The sequence below is a fragment of the Excalfactoria chinensis genome, chromosome 1, assembly GCF_039878825.1.
Source record: "Excalfactoria chinensis isolate bCotChi1 chromosome 1, bCotChi1.hap2, whole genome shotgun sequence".
In the NCBI taxonomy this organism is placed as follows: domain Eukaryota; kingdom Metazoa; phylum Chordata; class Aves; order Galliformes; family Phasianidae; genus Excalfactoria; species Excalfactoria chinensis.
The window spans coordinates 122,853,041-122,858,726 of NC_092825.1; positions in this window are offsets into that span (position 1 = coordinate 122,853,041).

The following is a 5,686-nucleotide window of genomic DNA, read 5'->3' on the forward strand; positions in this document are numbered from 1 at the left end:
CTCCCCAACTATTGTTCTACTGCGTAACATTACTGCATTATGCAGCAATCCACAGTCCATTCACTCCTTTCACACAAAGTTTGTTAATATATATATATATATATATATATAATTCTTCTCTGCAATCCAGGTGTTTTACAGTATTTTTACTTCCCTTTCCAATATTTAGGATTTAATCATAAAATTTCTGCAATAGGTCTGCCACATAGAACTTCATTCCAAACAGCGAGGCTTAGTTTGCTTTGGAACATTACATTCATTTATTTTATTTGACATTTATTCTTGTATTAGTTTGCTATGATCCCTCTTAATTCTAATAATAACCTGGTTTTATTTTCTGCTCTATATTTATAGCCTTTTGTTCCCATCACCCAAGCAGTAGTTTAATGGTTAGCTATAAATTTGCATCTGTTTGATCTCAGGTGTCTTACTGCCTAAAGAATTAATGGTGCTTTTGATAATATATACTCCAAAGGTATATTGTTTTGAACAACTCTTTTGACCTACTTGTTTCCATAATGTTTGAGGTATCTGTCAATGTGATTTCTCTTTATCATTTTTCTTCCCTTCCCTTTACCAGAGGCTGATTTTCTTCTAACAACCTATTTCATTTCAATTCAGTAAAACTCCCTTTATTTTTTAATTTTCTTAGGTTATTGAAGTCCCCGGCTTCCAAAAACATTAATTTTACATTTTGTCAAATAGAAGGAAGTTCAGTAGACTCAAATAAAACCAGACTGAATAATCCTACCTATCTGATGTCCTTTTTCCTTCACTTTGAAAAATTCAGCAACTGTGGATGAAATTCTTGTTCCTGTGATAGGTTGGAAAGAAAATTAAAGTAAGTCTTATTTCATTAGATCTGAAATACGAAACTCCTTGTCACTTTTCAAAAAGTGATAAAAAATTATTCAGATCTCTGTGTAAGTAACACATTGACACTCTTGATCCACCTCGTAGGAATCTTATTTTACAAAGGCCCGATCTTGCAATCCAATCTGAACAGAAAAGCCCTTTCACTTCCACTGAAAGCTAGTGAATCCACTAGGCATGAGGCTTACAAAGGTATCTGACACTTCAAAATGCAAACAAGCGTGTAGTAAAATCTTCCAAAAAAATGTAAAGGAAGTGAATTCCTATCAAAATACTTTACAGCTCAATCAAGTGTAACACAACACACTTTCTTTTAAATGAACCAAGCCAACAAAATCAAAACATAATTTCCTTTTTAGAAAGCATTCCAAAGAGTTGGGATTTCTGCCCCATGGCACAGAAAAAATGCAGCTTGGAAAGGCTTGGGCTATACATGCTAAAGGACTGCAGAGTTTTTGGGAACAGGATTCATCTCCCTGACCTTTGGGTGCTCAGTAACTTGCTGACAAGCAGCACGTTGCTCCTGCTCCCTGACAATATCTAGTGCAGGTGCCTGATTTCACATCCCCACACCCTGCACCTGCACCAGGGCTTCTCTCACAAGAAAATGTAGTTGTGTTTGCTCATTTCCAGTTTTTGAGAAGAAAATAATGTTGGGTTTTTTTTGCAGGAAAAATAACTGCAGAGTCAATATATCACATTTACTAATTACCCAGTATTACAAGCACAGCAAAATGATCAGATTTAGATTCAGATTATTACACTGTGGTAAACTTTGGAGATTTCCTTTCCAGGTGATATCACAAATATGACTGACTGGGCTTCACGGGCAACATTTTCAATTTACATTTCACATAACATGAGAAAAGTTTCACTACCTTCTTACTCAGAACGGGTATACGCAGAATGAAATCCATACTCCTTTGAGTTATAACGTATTTGAAAGCTTGGTTATATACACGGCTGTCTTTCCTAACTAGAGAGACTATCAGCAGTTATGATGTGACACAACCATTAAAAATGAACACTCACCAAACACAGGATGGTTTCTTCGCAGATGAGTAATAGCCACAGTTATTTTGTCCTGGAAAGAAGTAATGGTCAAGAAATGACTGCACACAAAACAGAAAAACAAAGAACACCAGAGCTATGTAAAGCTGCAAGCGCAATACACTGTAATTCAGGCGGCAAGTTTAGGAGGTTGCTATCTTAGCAGCCTAGGATCTCACTAGAAATCTTCTTTCCTCTAAAATTAGCCTCACGGTTAGCTAAAATGCCCTTAACAGCGGGAGAGCAGTCTGGCCAGCAAAGGCATGCCACACAGTGACACTGCTGGTGCAGTTTAGAAGGGAACAAGCATAGTGGCTCTTTGCTAAATCATGGCCTGTGTTTACAACTGCTAGCATTGCAAAGGTAGCCACATTTGAAAGGGTCTGTCTTCTTTTATAAAACTAAATAAAGAAGAAAGCAAGCATTTTTGCGGCATGAGAGTACCATCCTCCTACAATTGTTCTGAATCCTAGTCAATTAGCATTAGTGGGTCAGAGAGGGAAAACTGCAGAAAACTGCGGTATTGCAAATTGTCTTAGAGGGGAAACTGATTCTAAACATTCAAGAATCGGTATTCCTTCACATGGCAATTTTTTGCACGCAGACAGTTGCAATTAGATATTTATTCTCTCACTTACAAACCACCGACGAACAGCTTAAAACTGAACAGGTTAAAGTTATAAAGACTTGGACATAAGATGGACTTTCAGTGCCTTTTTACAACAGACTGAGAATGTTTTCTGATTTTTATTTAAATAAATAAAAAAGAAGAAGAAGAAGAAGTTTAAACTGCTTGACAAATATTTCATTGTCCTCATACAGCTCAGTGCTGCCACTTGTTTGGAAAAATGAAAGGTAAGTTGAAAAATGCACCTATTCCATTTTCATCTCTAATTGAATTCTCTCTTGACCCCCTTATTCCCCATGGCTGTATTTCAGGTTTTGATGATAAGAAAAAGAATTTTGTATTTGGATAATACAATTTTCTCACTTGCCTTCAGCGACCTTCAGCTCAATTTCCTCTCCCCAGAGACACTGTATATTATAGAATTGAATCAAATTCCTTATTCATAGAAAAAAAAAAAGTCCCAATTTAATCTGAATATTCAGCATTTTACACTGGTCAGGGTGATGGATGGCATATTGAAATGCTTTTGGTTCAGGTAATCAAATGGTGGAATTCAGACTTGTATTGAAAAAAATAATGAAGTCTATTCAATATTCTCATAAGGTGCAAGAAAATGCACATTACACGGTAAAACTGGGGCTTTTTTTTTTTTTATTACCTAACCAATAACATCTCCATTGCAAAAAGTAGAGTAAAACATTAAGAATTTATGTAGGTTAGTGCATGTGAGAAGCAGACATTGCTGAGGGAAAAAGCAGGCATCTTCCTGAGAGTCCTCAAATGAACAACCGCAGAACAGGGGAAAACCGGGTCTGTTCCCCGTATGTACCTGTAGTGCTCAGTTCTGTCTTACTGAAACCCTTAAATATGTTTTTAAATGCTTTTCAAGAAAGCAACACAGGCTTTCGAATCATTTCCAGTTTCTGATCTCCTAAACAGTTTGTTATGCTTTGTTTCAGTTCCCAAAAGTTTTGTCAAGCAACAGCATCAGGTAGCTGGTGTCCAAAATAGACCAAAAGGTCTATTGGTTTCATGTTGGAAAACTGCTCTGCTGGGTGTGATGTATAAATCCAAAGTAACAATGGACTAGAAATGGTCCAGTTTGGTACCACCCTACTCATGTACCATGCTTGGACACTTGAACCTGGAGAATGTAACTCCAGGAAAACAAGAGAATAATGATGCTGCGTGGATATGGCCCTGGTTAAACATTCCCTGACTACCTCAACTCCTTCCAGTGGTGTATAGCATTACCCAGTTTTGTTTTTAAATATTGAATTAAAGCTATTTATTTTCTGCTTATTTGGAGTATTTAGGCAACAAGGAATGCCTAACTGTCAGCACCACTAGCATTTAAACGAAGTTGCAAAGCAGCAGTTGGCTGCCTTTGCTGACTCTGCTACAGCTCAAGCAGGAGGGGAAGCATCCCTGTGTCTATCTACACCCCCCCACCCCACCCCCACCCCCCCACACACACACCCCTGGAGCACAGCCATTAACTGGGAAAGGCAGAGGACATGAACTTCCATATGGGTAACTGCCATAGCTCAAGAGTATGAGGTGCCTTCCACAACCTGGGAAAAACATCCTCTCTCTCACCACATCACCAGCAGCTCATAGTAATAGTGCTTAAACTCTGGCTTCCTAGGTGGGCATACAAAGCTCAACACAATGCCAGGCATTGTCAATGGCCATTTATTTCCTTTAGGTAACCTGCACATGAGTTAACCTAACAGTTTGTGCAGCTTCACAACCACAAGGTAAAGATGGATCCCAGGCCGGATGTGGCTCTGGGCATGCCGGTCTGGTGGTTGGCGATCCTGCACATAGCAGGGGGTTGAAACTGGATGGTTATTGTTGTCCTTTTCAACCCAAGCCATTCTGTGGTTCTATGATTCTATGAGGGGTGAGGCACATGGAAAATTCACGCACGTAAGCACACTCCAGAATAAAGCTCAGATTATCAGACATAAAGAACATGACAGAAACATCTTAAAGTAGAAGCTCATAATGTTGAACTAACTCTTTCAAATGAAGAAACATTGGTGGGAAATGCTGAGTGCTGAGAATGGTAACTTGTGATCCACCAGCAACAGAGTACTGGGAGAAAGACAGACACAGAAATACCTTCATCTCAGAAAAGCTCCAGGGAAAAAGAAAAGAAAAATAAATAAATAAATAAATAAATAAATTCATCTTTCTGGCTTAGCCCCACAAGAGCAATTTACGAACCAAACATTACATGTCATCACTGCATTGGTGTAAGGGAGGTTCTGCAATGAGAGCCACGAATGGTTACACTGATGAATGAGAAACTGGAGTCCAATTACTGCTCCCAGAGCCCTTGCCTCTTCAGGAATAACAGGAATAGAAGTCACCAAAATGCAATATTTTATAAGTGAATGTGAACTGATACCAAAGGCATACACAAAGGGAGGAAGTGCTGGGTGCTTTATATAATCAGAATCACAAAAAAAAAAAAGAATTTAAACAAGTGTCCTTGTCATAGAACAAGATTTAAGCATGTGATTGTGAAGTAATCCAAGGACATGCTTGCACTCTGCCCAACACAGGATGGGAAATAAGCACACACTTCTGACTAACTTATTAATTGAATTGCATGGTCCAGAACAGTAGGGACTTATGCTGCATGTGGTTACTTCTGTTGACATTTATTTGGAACTCTTTTTGTGACCTCCTATATCACCATGAGGATTATTCCCAAAGGCCATTTTGGCCCGAGGACGCTGGGAAGTCTCACAGCTAAGGGATAACAACAGGCTCCTCTGGGGGGCAGTTTAGATCAGGAAGTCACCTCAAGCCCAGAGTAGTCTGCATCACCCGAATCAGTTTAGTCCTCACTAATGCTCTACAGACATTCAAATAATATCCTTTAAATTATTTTTCCTATGATTATGTGAGCCATTATATAAGCCCGGTATTCTTTTTGTTTGCACTTATTTCCAAAATATTGTATTCTTCTAATGACCCTGATCTGTTATGAATTCAAACACTGTATCTGTACCCCGGCAGTCGCTGTCTGTTGTGACATTATCTTCTCTTTTCAGATGGTAATATTAAAAGCTAAATATTAGTTACAGGGAGCAGCATAGTCAGTTGCAGCTGCAGTCTGTT